The sequence below is a fragment of the Trachemys scripta genome, chromosome 2 (assembly GCF_013100865.1).
Source record: "Trachemys scripta elegans isolate TJP31775 chromosome 2, CAS_Tse_1.0, whole genome shotgun sequence".
NCBI classification, from domain to species: Eukaryota; Metazoa; Chordata; order Testudines; family Emydidae; genus Trachemys; species Trachemys scripta.
This window is the reverse complement of record NC_048299.1, coordinates 48,489,792-48,505,641: the sequence shown is the minus strand read 5'-3', so window position 1 is coordinate 48,505,641 and position 15,850 is coordinate 48,489,792.

Here is a 15,850-nt window from a genome sequence, read left to right as displayed (position 1 = left end):
GTCTTCATGCCAGCCCAATATAGGTCAAAACAGAAGGCGCCAGTGGAGGCTGACTAGAGGAAGGATCATAAAATCTGCATTTATGTGACTCTACTGGCCTCCATACCCTATGGAACTGATGTGTAGGGATTGCAGCTGCTTTTTAAGCCCATAGGAATAGCAGCCCCACTCATTGGCTCTATGGCTCTGTTTCACCTCCCTAGCCAATTCCTACTTCACCCCCTTAAAGCCCAAATACTCAGGTTATACAAGCAGAATAGATTTTAGCCTGTGTGTGTACACGCATGAATAATTGTGTATGCATATGTACCTTGTATATAATGTAAGCTCCATTGTGCTAGCAACACTCTTATTCAATTTATTTGCAGTTTCTGTAGGTACAATATTCTTCACTTCCTGTCTTAAACAGTTAGCAACGTTGTTGAGAATGTTAATGAACATTGTGTTCTACTCCAGCAGTTCATGTATTTCAACCCTACAAAAAATCATTCCTCTTCGTATAAGGCACTTTAGTTTCCATTTGAGATTAAAGATGCTATATAAAGGCAAGGTATTTTAATTTGAGCAATAAAACAAGCAACGTTTAAAATCTTAATCTACCCATCGTGGATACAGAAAAAAAATGAGCCTTTGGTGCACTGTAATATATTATTGAACTGTGATGAGCTGGATGATAAGGGAAAGGAGCTGGCAATGTTATTAAACTAATTGTATCTGTAAGGATATTAATGTAATTTATTGCACTTGATTATTATTGCCATCAAGCTAAAATGCAAGTTCTAAAGCATGAGTTAAACAGATGATTGGATTCAGTTTAGAGGAGAAAATAAAGGATTAAAAAATGATAAATGCTTCATTAGGATAATTTGGGGAAAGTAATCCTTTTTCATAAGCGATTCATTGATTTTTCTTCTCATTTTCTAGCCCTCTTACTAGAAATTTTTTAACTCTCACTTTAAAAATAAAAAGGACTAATGTGTACAATTTCAGTTCATTGGACATCACCACGCACACTTGGTATTAAGAACTTTAATATTTGGTATTTCAGTGGAAGATCAGGAGAATATTTAAACAAAAACACAGAAATAGGGATTTCAAAGAGAAACAGGAATGGTTGTTTCTCTGCTTACAGAGAAATAATATGCTATAATTAATTTTAAAAATTTCATTAAGTTTACAATGGAGATAGCATAAATTAAAAAAATAGGAGCATTAAAATTCAGAATAAAGGTTGCTGTTGCACATTCACATTTCAATGTATGAATGTGGATTTTTTTTTAAATGTCACTTCACTGTCAAGGTTCTTGGTTGCTGACATCTACAATGTCATGCTAAGGTTCTGATGATGCATATTTACATACCCCAACTCCAGTTTAACAAATACTTGCATAGGACATAATGTATTCTAATAGATTAAAGGTACATCCACAGTAGCTGGTAGGATACTTCCCAGCACGGATAGATGGACACACACTAGCTCTGCTTGAGCTAGCATGCTAAAAACAGCCCATGCTCCTGGCTCCAATGCTGCAGCTAGCTGCTCAAGTTCAATCCCACCTGATCCCAACCCTCTGGATACATACATGGGTGGCTACCCCCAGGTGCCATCCATGCTACCAAAGACACATTGCTATTTTAGTGCACTAGCCAAGCACAGCTGGTGTATCTGTCTATCTGCTCTGGGAAGCACCCTGTCAGCTGCTATATAGACATACCCTAAGAGTGAAATTTGGCCCCATTAAAATCAATGGCAAAACTCCCAATGACTTCAAACTGCAGTCAGAGATTCTAATCCTGACCCTGGCTCATTGTGAGACCTTCAGCCAGCTACTTAACTTCTCTGCCTCTGCTTTCCCATCTGCAAAAATGGAGATAATGATATCCACCGCACATCAGTATATGAGACATATAATTCATGTTTGTGAAATGCTATCAAATTCTTGAATGAAGAGGGCTTGTGACGGTCCTCGGTCAGGGGTTGGTTGGTATGGTAGCATCACCTAGTGATCAGGGCTTGGGCCCTGGACTTGCAGGTGGGTTATTGGTAGGGGAACTGGTCCCTCCCACTCCACTGGACTCCGACCAAGGGTCCTTTGAGGGCTATCAGTGATCTGACAGCCAGGGGATGCTTAAGGCTGCCCTCCCTAGGTCACTTCCTATCACCCTCCTGCGATTGTTCCTAGGTCACTATCTGGGTTAAGGCAGCTTGAAGAGTATCCGCTCACCACACAGCATCATCTGGCAGCTGCATGTAACATGGTAGTTCTCTTCCTCTTTTGGGTGGCAACTCCCTCCTCCTGCGGCATGGCCCACTCTTCTGGGCCAGCTCTGTCCTAGGGCCTTCCCCTGCTGGGGTAATCCAAACAAAGTAAAGGGGAATGTGATGGGGTGTATCAGCCCCGCACTGGTACAGCAGCGGCTAACCCTTCTCTCTTGGCCACACCCCCTCGGCTCTGCTGGGCATGCTCCTGCTGGAAGAAGGATATAAAAGGCAGCAGATAAGCTCAGTCTGGGATGACCGCTGGCAAGGAAGGAGGTGTGCTGCTGACTCCTGGGGGAAAACCCCCTACACTCCAGGACACAGAGGCCAGCCAGATGGAGACAGACCCTGACACAGATGCTCAGGACTTCAGAGAGAGGAGAGAGTCTGTGGAGATCCAGAGACAGCGAACTGCAGAGAATCGGGTAGAAAGTGACCTAGGGAAACTTTCCAGGGAAGCAGTTCTAGAACCATAGACAGGCTCGGTGTGTCTCGGCAGGATCGCCACTGAGCCAGTGGTGGGCAACCCCGCCACCAACAGGGCCCTGGGTCAGGACCTGATGCAAAGGGCGGTCCGGGTCCCCCTATCCTGGCAACCACCCATCCCAGGGTGGTGGCCTAGCTCAACAGTACTACTGACTCTGACCGTTAGGCCACACTGCCCTGATAGCAAGGGCTGTATTACTAACTCGGGCCACTAGGCCACACTACCCTGACAAGGGCCATACTACTGAGCCTGGCCAGTAGGCCAGACTGCCCTGATAGCTAGGGCTGGGCTACCAACTAAGGCCACAGGGCCCTGCAGCCCGAGATCAGGGCAGAAGCAGCCTATGGACTCAACAGCGGGGCTGTAACGCACCTTTCCCCCACCCACAAAGGGTGACGGGAGTATCAGCCACACAACAGGGACTTAACAAAACTCAGAGTCCATATGAGAGGGAAAGGGTCCTTCTCAGGCTATCTCTACAGCAGTTCCTCCCTTCCCTCAAGGAGGGACCTTTGGGCAGTTGTCTTACAGATAGATTCTGCCATTCCCTCACCTCTCCTGGAGTTGTAGATCGGCTCTCTTCTCCAGTGATCTGCCACCAAATGAACTGCTCCCCTGCCTTTTAAATCCTCCTCCAGTTGGAGCATTTCCTACTCATGCAGCAGGGCTGGCTGAGCCCAGAGCAGTTCCTTAACCCCTTGTTGCCAAGTGTGGGGTTTGTACAACCCATCACAGGGTTATATAGTGGGGCCATACAATGTGGCAGAGTGAGGAACAGAAATTCTTAGCTCCAAGTCCCTCATCACCTGCATGATCTATCTCTCTCTTGCTCATAGTCTGTTCAGAACTTAGAATGTCCACAAACACAGTCTGCAGTTATTTTCATCTCCATGTTGGACCAGGCAGTGCTATTCAGGTTAGTAAAATTGCACAACTCTCAATGTAACCACCCAGCCTTTCCAAAACTAATCCAGTGCATCAGTCCTAACGGAAGCCAGCTAAATAGAACAAATATGGAGTTTTTAGCCTGAGCACTTCACAAAAAAATAGGATAATATTTGAACAGTAAAATACCCTTGTAGATTTGTTCCCCAAAAATATGTTTGAGCCTCACTGCCAAACTTTCCCCCAAAAGCCCTCCTTTGGCAGAGGAATATATACAAAATGTTAAACAGATTGGCTCCGTTTTGTCAAAGTCGGGATGGAAGGGCTCAAAACTGATCTTTGAGGCCTCAGTTCAGCTAAGCATTTAAACATGTGCTTAATTTTAAACCTGTTAGTAATCCCATTGATTCCAATGGGACTACTACTGTCAAGGCTAATTCCCCACTCTGGCACTTCGAGTGCAGAAGGTGGGGGACCGCAAGGATTCTAAAAATTAATATTGGCCACTCCAGGCTTGTATTAAACTCCCAAGGTTACAGCTTTTCTCTGACCTTTGATTGGTAGATGCTGCCACCACCCCAGTGCAAAACCCCTTTGAGAGCCCAGGAAGGCGCACTTGGGAATTCATTCCTATGGGGTACTGTAGTGCGGAGGTCACCCAACTCTGACCCTGAAGGGGTTAAAACAGCCCTGGGAAAGGGCTGCCCCGGAGAGCCAGTCATGGGCGGGCACCAGCCGAGCAAGCTCGTACTTGGGGCGGCAGATTCTAAGGGGCGGCTTCCCTCCAATCCTTTTATTTTATTTTTGCTTCGCCCCTCCAGCCGCCCCGCAGGTTTTTTTTCTTTTTGGTTTGCCGCTCCGGCTGCCTTGTAGGGGGCGGCGGCACAGAGGAGGGGAGCGCCCTGCTGAGAGCGGGCTGCGTGCTCCGTCTGCCCCAGCCGGTGCCAGGTCTGCAGCAAGCCCGCGTCCTTCCCTGCCCGCCAACCGGAGCGGCACGGAGCCCTCCCGGCAGGCGGCACAGTGGGAGGGGCCCCGTGGCGAGCGCCCCGCGAAGGAAGCCCTGGCCGCCCCCCTTCTCTCTCTCCCCCCACTCCCACCCCCTCCCCCTCGCTAGCCAGGGCACACATTCTGCTGCCTGGGGCACGTCTGCAGCGCAGGGAGTCCCCCTGCACCCTGGCTTCAGCCGCCTCACATGGTTTTTTTTTTGTTTTTATGTTTTGCTTCACCACTCCCGCCGCCCCGCAGGTTTTTTTTTTTTTTTGGGGGGGGGGGGGGCGCAAAAAAACCAGAGCCGGCCCCCCTTGAGGCGGCCAACCAGGGGCCCGCTGGGCGGGGGGAAGAAGGGCGCCTGGGGGGAAGGCAGGCAGGAGAGAAAGAGAGAGAGAGAGAGAGAGAGAGAGAGAAAGAAAAGGAAGGAAGGAAGGAAGGAAGGAAGGACGGACCTAGCTGCCTGAAGAAGCAAGGGTACCTGAGGCTGAGCAGTGCTGGGGACGGGCAAAGGAGCTGGGGAGCTCCAGCCTGGAAACTCCCCAGGCTGAGGCCTTGGTTAAGGCCTAAGAAGGTACAGGGGACTGCAGTGGTGCAGCCTGGCGATAGACAGAGGCAGCTGGTCCAACCGTCTTGCCAGTGATGAGTGGCCATTACAGACTGCAGTCTGCCCCAGTGCGGGGGCTAGATGACGATGGGCAGTAGCCACTGAGGCAAGGTGGGATTAGAGGGGTGGGGGTTCCCCTGGGAGGGGAAACCCAGAGTGTGGGGGTACTGTGATGGACAGAACCCCAGGGTAAGGGGCACTGGGGTCCAGGAGGGACACAGGGGCCAGCGGCAGGCGAGACACTGGCCAGTAGGAGGCACTCCAAACGCTGGAGAGCTAATTCCCGAGACGACCAGCAGGAGGCACCGCGCCGGTGAATCATCACCTTGCCACAAGTACCCTCAAGCCCCTTCACCATCACCCCTCTGGGGAAGAGCTGAGAAAGAAAAGAAAAAAAAGGAACTCAGCTGTTGCCAGCAGCTAATTAAACAATGTGCACAAACTTCTTACGACACAAAAATCCAATTCTGTTCTTTAAAAACTTACGTTTTATTAATTTAAAAAAAGAAAGAAAATACATCTGGGAACTCAGGCTAGTGCTAGATTTTAAAAGAGCAACTACAAGGATTAAGCACCAAGAATAGCTTTCTTGAGGTTCAGCTTAAAGGTTACAAGCAAAACAAAAGCACCTGGGTTAGCACAGAGGAATCCACAAGCCATAACGAAATAAAAGGGATAAACCTAATCGCATCTTCCTAGACATTTCCTGATCTACTTACATATATGGGGTTTTAAATGAGTAGTTTCTAGGTATGATACTGATCATTTTTTCCATATCTGGTCAAAGCTTCTTACAGCATAGGTGTTGCCTTGTCTGCCTCTCCCCGGGAGAACAACAACAGACAGACAAAAGGGAAGTCTTTTTTTCAATTTTAAAAAGTTCTAGTCTTCCCATTGGCACTTTTGGCCAGGTGCCCACTCACTTCCTTTTACCTATGGATAGCAGTGAGACTTTTTAACCCTTTACAGGTAGAGCAATTAGAGAACAGCTACTAAGAGGGATTTTATAGCTACTCACTGGCTGTATGTTCATAAAAGGGAGCTACCCCCCTCCTTCATTTATCACAACCCATATGTTTAAAACTCCACACGTGTTGGAGCATATTTTTGAACTTAAAATAATAGAACGCTAAACATAGGATACTTGAGGCTTACATTATAACAGTGTAAAGTATGGAAATGTTTGCAGCTATAACTACAACATGTATTTACCTTCTAAAATACTTCCTTCAATATTCTTTCATAAAACTAAGCTGATTGTCTCCTAACATGTAACACTGCTGGAAAAAAACCCAGAAAATGAAACATCATTTTTTAGATGTAGCATCCCCAAGTTAAAAATCATTTTAGAAGAAAATGTTGAGTTTTATTATTAAAAAGAAGGGTTTCAGATTACAAGTTATTACAGACAGACTCCTGTGAACAATGTGGCTGATATATACAATCAAACTGTCTATTGAGGCATGGAACTACAATACAAAAGCAATCAGTGCAGAAAGCAATGCAGTGACAATACAATTTTAAATCCATTTGATAGGCAAACTATCAGCAGAAACTTCTCAGGGTGAATGGGTTTAAAACTCATTATCAGTATTGCAGCATATCCCATGACAGTGCTTTATTTATTCAGATGGAGATTGGAGAATGTGGGTAAACACAGCCACCTTATACTCAAAAATTCTTTGTAGATAAATCCTTTGCTGTATTTGTTCTTTGGGCACGTTTCATGAGGCTCTCATGCAATGTTCCTGGCTACTGTAGGAAAATATGTTTTTTTAAATGTGCAGTGTCTATGCCTGTGAAGTGTGCTTAGCATTTAAGATGGTCAGTGAACACACTCAGGGTCATAACGATATTGGAAAATACCTAATCTCAGTTTCTATCATGCAGTGTTCCCAGTTGAGTATCTCAGATGTCTGTGAAGCATCACAGAGCATTTCAGACATGTTTTTAAACAGTGCCTGGCAGAAGAGAGTCCTTTCAGCCAGACCATGTAACAAGGTCGCTTCCAAACTTGATCCAAAATAAACATTTGTTTTCATAGAATACTTTTCAATTTTTATTTCCCTCCCAAGTACTATAGATCTTACACCATTAGGATTCCAGTTCCTGGAACCAGAATATAGCCCAAGTGGGTGAGCAGCATGCTTCAGGAAATCTGCAGGTTAGGCAGCAGATTAGGCAGCAAAGGAATCCTTCTCCATTCTCCAGGCCTGCAGCAGACACTCAGGGCTGCCATAGCTGCTGTAGTGAATATAGTCTTCCATTGTGGGAGAGTGGTCAGCAAACTGATATGGTCACTGGATTCATGGGCTCTACCCATGCTTCCTTCCTGCTTTGTTTCTACCCCTTTCTACCCACACCTTGTAAACTAGGCGTAGGAAGCCCCTGCAGAGCAGAATTTGTTGGCACATGGGGTGTGGTCTCATTGCTTTTTTCCTCCCCACGCTTTCTGCAACAGAACCACACAGCTTCCTCTAAGGTCAACGTCTTCCAGGTCAAAAAAGGAGGGGACAGGATTTGCTGCTTTGCAAGCAAATGAAATAATTTGTTCAAGATTATGAAAAACTCAATCAAAGGTGGTTTGTCACAAGTTATGTACAAACCTCTTGGGGACACATTTTGAGAATTGCCAAGCACATACAGCTCTCACCAAAGTCTGAATTCTTTGCTAGGTTTTGGATTGTTTGAGAACCTCACTGTACCCTTTAGAGTGGCTGTAGGAAATTAAGAGGTGCAAAACTCAATTTTTTTTTTTTTACCATTCTATATGGAATTTAGGTTAAGGATGGTGATTTTGTTTCTATTTTAGTCATGTGCTACTTTTATATAGGGGTTAAAAACAAGCAATTGTAATTCTGAATCCTTTCAAATTCAAAGGTTGGTTCAGATTTGAATTTCCATATCCGAACTGTCCGCCACCGTTTTTATTCAGAGTCTGATCCTAAATTGGAAGAGGTCTATCTTCCAGCTCGAGGTTGCTATCACAAACTGCCATTCATGAAATATTTTGACATGAAATGGAGAACATGTTCATGGGAACAAACACATTAGTGTGGTTGTCTGCCATTGCCCCTCACCCTGATTTGGCCTCATTTGAATCCCAAGCCCTAGTCTAAAGCTAATCTGGATCCTTGGGCGTCTTTCTATTTACTTCAGTGAGCTTTGGATCAGGCCCTTGCAGAACAGTTACTGTCATTTGCTTTTGGATGGGATGGAGGCTGGGCATTATTGAATGATTCAGATGGGGCTTTTTCCCATTCTTGTTATAATCTTTGTCATGGAGATAATAGCAATCTGTGCTATTTTGACCTTTTCATTGTTTAGTAATTTGATTTGAAGGCAATTCCCACTCTCATCCTTAGTAACCTGTGAGGAGGAGGTGAAACAGAGAGGTCATTCAAAAGACAGAGACTATCAAAAAGGTTTAAATAACTGAATCATTAAGATTCTGATAACCTCCTTTTCATGACAGAGATGGTAATGAGGAGACGAAATAGCATACTATTCATGTATTCATTGGGAAAATGACTGTAATGAGACCTGAGTACTGGAAATAATACAAATGTAGTCCATTCTCATTTTATCCCAAAGATTGACATTTTGCGGTCATCTTTGCATTCATTTCTTCCTGATGTTGTTTCCCTTGCATGAAAATCAAACCATTTTTTCATCCTATAAGGACAAATGTCTCTGCATAGATATTGATAAAAATAAATATAATGCCAAAATGGTCAATGTGCTTGTTTACACTTCACCTTGAAGGCTGATCTTATACTTGTATACTCCATCAAAACATCACATTCATAAATCAGAATGTGGCATGGTTAAGTATTCAGGAAATGCTAAAACTAAGTTTGTATGTGCCACCTTAACTTTGCTTCTTATGATAAACTTTAATTACATGATCAGATACTATTTCCCAAAGAATATAATATAATTAATATAATATACAATGTATTCTACAAGTAAAACATCTTGTGCGCTATTTTATGTATTCTAGAAAAATTGAATCCATTTAAGTCTGCTATGTCACATCTCCAGGTCAAAGTGTAGACACACCCCATATACAAGATGCAGTGAATTAATAAAGAGCTTCTGCAGAACCCATCCTAATTCACTGTGCACCATACAAGAGGCACTTTGCAAGGGATTAAGATTTTCTTCTTATAATTAATAGGTTGTGCTTTCCATTCCATTCTCCTCTCACTTGAAAACAGTTGAACTATGTTCTGCTCAAACAACCCCAAAAATAGTCACTTTCAGAAAGAAACTAGGCTGGAAAACTTTCATTTCAAAAGGTGAGCATTTTGGGAAGCTATGATTGACTGAAAAAAAAATTCTAATGAAAACTCTTCAACAACCTTAAGTATAGCTGCAGTTTGCAATCGAGTTATACTAACAAGACATCAAGAATTATAACATTCAAAAACCAGTAGGAGAACACTTCAATCTCCCTGGACACTCAATAACAGACTTAAAAGTGGCAATTCTTCAACAAAAAAACTTCAAAAACAGACTCCAATGAGAAACCGCAGAACTGGAATTAATTTGCAAACTGGACACCATCAAATTAGGCCTGAATAAAGACTGGGAGTGGATGTATCACTACAAAAACTAATTTTCCCCGTGCTGATACTCACACCTTCTTGTCAACTGTTTGAAATGGGCCACCTTGATTACATTGAACTCATTAGCACTACAAAAGTGATTTTTTTCTCCCTTCTTGTCAACTGTTGAGAATAGCCCACTTCCACCTTAATTGAATTGGCTCATTAGCACTGACCCCCCATTTGATAAGGCAACTCCCATCTTTTCATATGCTGTGTATTTATACCTCTTTACTGTATTTTCCACTCCATGCATCTGATGAAGTGGGTTTTAGCCCACGAAAGCTTATGCCCAAATAAATGTGTTAGTCTCTAAGGTGCCATATGGATTCCTCGTTGTCATTTCATCATGTGTGATCCCAAAACACTTTACATACTATATGTTGTGCTTCTCAAACCACTGAAATATATCTATATCTCGGATAGTAGGAAGGGACAATTCAGCACCTGTTTTAACACTGTACCACAACAATAGTTCACAACAGAATACAAAAAACACAAAGTGAAGAAAATCATATCATTACGAATGATTGAATAAAGGAGAAAGAATTTATAAGTACTATAGGCAGAAAATAATTTTTCAAGTGGTGAAAAAATCCTCCAAGTTCAATTTTCAAAAGGCTGGTGAATTTGTGTGAAACTCAGTTTATATGGGTTTCCAAGCCCTGAAGTTCAAAAAGGTTTGCATCTCAATAAACCCATTTTCAAAATCTCATTTGCAACCTGAACCAGACTGAGGGTGAGTACTTTTGCAGTTTGAGGTGAACTGCACTGGTGATCTCTTGAACTGGTGTTAGCTCCCTTCTCTTGAGAAAAGTGCCAAGGGATTTTTAATGATCATAAGAGGCTAAGACCTTGGATTTATCTCTGATCTAAACTATGTCACCTATAGCAGCATAAGGAACCACTAGCATCATGCTGAGATATTAATTCCATCCTAATTGCAAGGGAATAAGTTCCCCCTCCTAAGCCTCAACAACACTTCCACTAGAATCCTGGGTCTTCGGAAGTCTCTCATTCAAATACTGACTAGACCCAGCCCAGTTTGCCCTTATAAAATCTGACATAAACACAATCCAGGGAGGCACACCGTAACTAACGTTTTTTTAATCTACTTCTGAAAAGATGCAAAATTCATTAAATGAACCACAGCCATCAGGCAGCTTCCCTTTCATCAAAAAACTCCTTGTGCAAAGGCACTAATGTACTGAGACGTTCGGAGATGTCATCTCTGATTTTTCAAACTCGCCTACAATTACATGACACTTGATGACTAAGGATTTTTGTTCCCACGCGATTTGGTTCCATTGAATGCTATTCAAAGTGTCAGTGTCAAAGCATTGTTTGGTGGCCCCTGTATCAATTAACAGCATTGTGTTTCTAGTGTACATCTCCACTTGTCATAAAAACAGGTAACAGTGATCTTCAGGAGATCCATTTTTATTTCGTGTAGGTTTCAGAAACTGCAGGTTGGAATTGGACATTCCAATTGCCATCCTGTGACAGGCTGGAGAATGCCGACTAAAATCCAAAAGAAAGTGAGCAAGACATTAGAGGGAAAATTCATGTAGCCATAAATGCTAGTTAACACGACTCCTAGGCCAGATAGATCACTGAGCACGCTGCAGTTTCTTTCCCATCTCTGGCTACCACCATGATTCTTATTCAGATGATCACTAAGGGCCTGTTGTTCAGCACTGGCTCATTGTCAATGTTTCTGTCTGCCTTCACTTGTAGAAGCCTACCCTCTGATAGCCAACTGCATCAAGGCTTTGTAATTCAGCTGTACTGCTTTGGGCCCCAATTCAGCAAGGTACTTAAGCATGAGCCTACCCTTAAGCATGCGATTAGTGACTATGACTGTGACCGGGCTACCCACATGGTAGGTGTGTGCCTAATTGCCTTGCTGAATTTGGGCTCTGGAAGCCTTTGGTTGTCCTGTATGTATAGGATACAGAGGACATTGCATATAACATTTTTGTAAGCAGAAGATTCGGAATTAATATATGCAGGCAAATGTTACAGCTCCCGTTTTTTCCCATTCAGGTTCAGGATGACCCCCACATTCACTCATCCTTAAGACCAAACAGCCCCCAAGCTGATGAAAAGAAAAGTGCCGCTGAAAACATCTCAGTGATAAGAGATTTCACACCAGCATCAAACTCTCCACATTGTAGCTTTCAGTGACATCAAATGACTCAATTAAAACACTTAGGGCTGGCTTTGGATCTCATGTATATCGATTTCTCACTTCCACTGACTTTAACTTAGTAGAATTTAGGGCAAAATCTGGCCCACTGAATAATTACAATTTAAAACTTCTGCCAAACACTTTTCTTTCTATTACCAAGCATGTGACAAACCCTGGATGAAGCTTTTTGTGCCACATGACGTGTAGAGCCGCCGCGTGCCTGTTCAGTGGCAGCTGCTGGGAAGAAATAGCATCCTCCAGCTGCACAACTTTATCCTTCTCACACTTGTGAATTGAGATGTTTGGTTTTAAAGTGGCACTCTGTGCTGTACTCTTACAACTGCAATTGTCACTCGACGAAAGGAAGCCAATGAGCTCTATCAGTGGCATCTGATGGGGAATAAAATCCTTCTTCCCAAGAGCATAATAGGCAGGATGTCCCACTTCATTCTTTCTGTTTATTGCGTATTATTAAATGACACAGTTGGGATTAACTATCAGGCAATGGGCACATGGACTACACAAAAATATACAAAACATGCAGGGTATAAAACACAAGCATCAGCCCCTTCCCAGAACAGAGCCCATTAATCACATTGATCTATTCATGGAACATCAGTCTTCCAGCCAAAGTCTTAAGAAAATCTTTGGCACAAATGCAAGCTCATTGCAATGCCACAATGGGGTGAAACTGCAAGAGGAGGAAAGCAGCAGCAGCTGCCTACCTACTAGATGCACCTGCTGGATAAATCTTATTGTGAAATACCCACATTAAACCCAAACATATGTAAAATAACGCCAAAATAGTCAATCAACAGCAAAAAGCATAACTAGCACAACAAAACACTGAATTGGTGTATTCTGCTCTGCAGTATCAGAGAATTGGCTACTATGCCACTCTCAGATAGAACTACTGGGATAAATTTAATTCTGGTGCGGCTCCATTCAGTGGAGTTTACACATGCCATAAATTTGTACCAATGTGCTGAGGTCAAGATTTTCGTAAGTGACTAGCGATTAGTATTTGGGTGCCCAACTTGAGATACCTTGAAGGAATCTTTCAGACAGTGCTGTGCACCAGCCTCTGAGAATCAGGGTCTTTTAACATGTCTCAACTTTTAATGTGTCTCAAAATCACTCTCTTGATATTCTTGGCCTGTATTTACGTTATATCTTGTGACTTCACGCTTTCCCTTACATATTGTAGTTCTATTGCCTAATAAGCAAAAAATGGACCATCTAATTAAATATTAATATAAATATTTACTTTTTCATCTTGTCCTTATTTACATAAATGTATCATATTTTTTCAGGTCACAGGTCAGTTCAAAATGACACCCTTAGACCTCTAGTGAAAGCAATTCTCTCTTGAATGAAGACAATTGAAGAGCCAAGGAGGATTAGGTTAATTGAGGTGCCCCTCCCCAGGTCTTTGCTCCAGTGTAGGAAGAATCTGTCTTGAACGATTATCTATCTCCTGGCATCTCCTGTCCTGAAGCATAGGATGAGTGGCTGATAGAAGTTGCCCACCCTCTGACTTCTCCTTTTCAGCAGCAGTGAGGAAAGACTGAGTCAGGAGGAGCCTCTCACTCCTGCATCTCCTCTCTGGTAATGAAGGCACATGGGAGAGCTATCAGTGAGATGCTTCCACTTCTATTCAGTGGTAGGACTGCAAGGAAATTGTGCAAAAAGGGCCACAGTCAGTGTTTCATAGGAAAAGACAACATATATGGGGACAAGGCTGTCCCAAATACAGACTTCATAATAGAAGGCCAAGGGTGTGAGGAGGGAGCAGGACAGGGGCATGTTTCTCACAGGGTGGATGTATACACAAAGTCAGGTATCTCTGTCCACCCACTTAATGCACCTGGAACTTCACTTCCACTCCAAGCAAAGCCTCCTTAACTGACTTCATTTTATTCTCAGGAAATCTTCTAGAATATACATCCTCTGAATTTCCTTGGCAACTGGCTAACAGCCGGCAAAACACTCTCTGGCAAACGCCCATTAAACTTCACACAATGTTCCTATACCAAAGAGTTTTATCTTTGTTTTGTAGCCTTATTTAACAAAAAAAAAGCATCCTGCAATGGCAGATAAGCTGTACAAGAGCTGTTCATTATTTGATGTTTCCTGTGCTCAGAAAAAATGACAATAAACAACCAGGAGCCATTTTGATATTTTTTGCTGGTGCTATTCACAGAACAAAGAGAAGCTACGTTGTTAACATCCTTGCCCAGAATATTGAAGTGCTGAGTTTTTCCAGGGGGGATTTGGATATAGAAAGCTGCATTATCAAAGAGTTGAACTGCTCTTTTCCTTTCCATACCCTCCTGAACAGTTTCCTGTGTGCCACATTAACTTTCTCGAGACCCACTTTTAATCTTAGCTGCTATTTTCTTCCTTAGAACACTATTAAAGGGAACCTGACTATTCCTGATATAACACTTTGACTTGAGATTTTTCAAAGGCCAATGACCCTTCTTAATTATGTAATGAAGATTTAGCACAGGGTATTAGCTTATGGGCAGGGTTGTATATCAAGTACATGTGGTATAATTTGTTATCAAGGGATGAACACTAATGGCTTATGAGGCAAAATGTTACCTGAGGAGACACACTCAACCTAGGCAAAGCATTCCTAATAGTTGTGGGGTGGGATGCATTGGATTTTTCATCATTTTTAATTATTCATTTATATTTTAATGGGGAGCCCAGCTCAGTTCACATCCTCGGGCCATTACAGACATTTTACCCCCTGAGTTCAATCCCGAGTTCATTCCCCCCAAATGAATATTCATATCATTCAAATGCAATTTTTAATTAAACATACCAGTAGCATTATCATTATTGCACCTGAAAGATTCAAAAGCAGATCAGAAAAATGCTGGCACAATAGAATTCAGTGAATTCTTCTCACATGCCTTTCTAAGGCTGATCACCTTTAAAGTAATGAGAATAAATTGTGGGATAATATAGGACAGATCTAATTAAGATAATGAACTGGAGATTATGAACATTGCTACTCTGTGTTTGAAGAATTTTAATATATTGGGTTAACAGAAGGTTAAGCATTCACAAAAAGAAAGCTATAGAAATATACCCTGTATTTCTATTGGCTAACATTTGATGTTTCATGCCTTAGAAATGTATAAATAAAAAGGAGGCTGGGGGGAAAAAAGAAACCTATTTCATAAATTTTTGAAGTGAATTTGCTTAATACTCAAATAGAAAACAAGATGAGACAATTCTTCCTGCAAAGTGAGGAATGAAAGGAAAGCAGACAGGGAGACATTATGACAAGCTGATAGGCACTTATAAGGTTATATTATGGGGAGTTTTATCCTAGCAGTCTATCTGATGTGGCTATTATAGCTCAGAATAAATATTTCTTGCGGGAACAGCCTAATTAGCTTGCCTTCAGCAGTAGCAAGGAAGGGGGGGGGAGAGAGAGAGAGAGAGGTAAATGAGCTGTTGGGGAAAGTAGAGTGGATATGAATTAGAACTACTGTTCTGTTTCTCTGCTGCTTCATCTTCCAAAACAATGCAGCTCAGAGAAACAACTGTTGTAGGGTGAAACTAGAACCCAATAATCTTTTGTAATCTATGGTGAATTGACAGAAATGGTCCTTTTCAGACATACAGAGGTTCATTTTCAAAGCAGTTCATAAGAGCTGCTGCCTTGAAAAGATATCCCAGATAATTCTGCATAATTACTCTGCTATGTTTAATATTTCACTCCAGAAAGAATCATTATTGGCCACTGGAAATATAGAAATCAACTTACTATTAGTTAGTTAATACTGGTAAACCAGATTGTGCC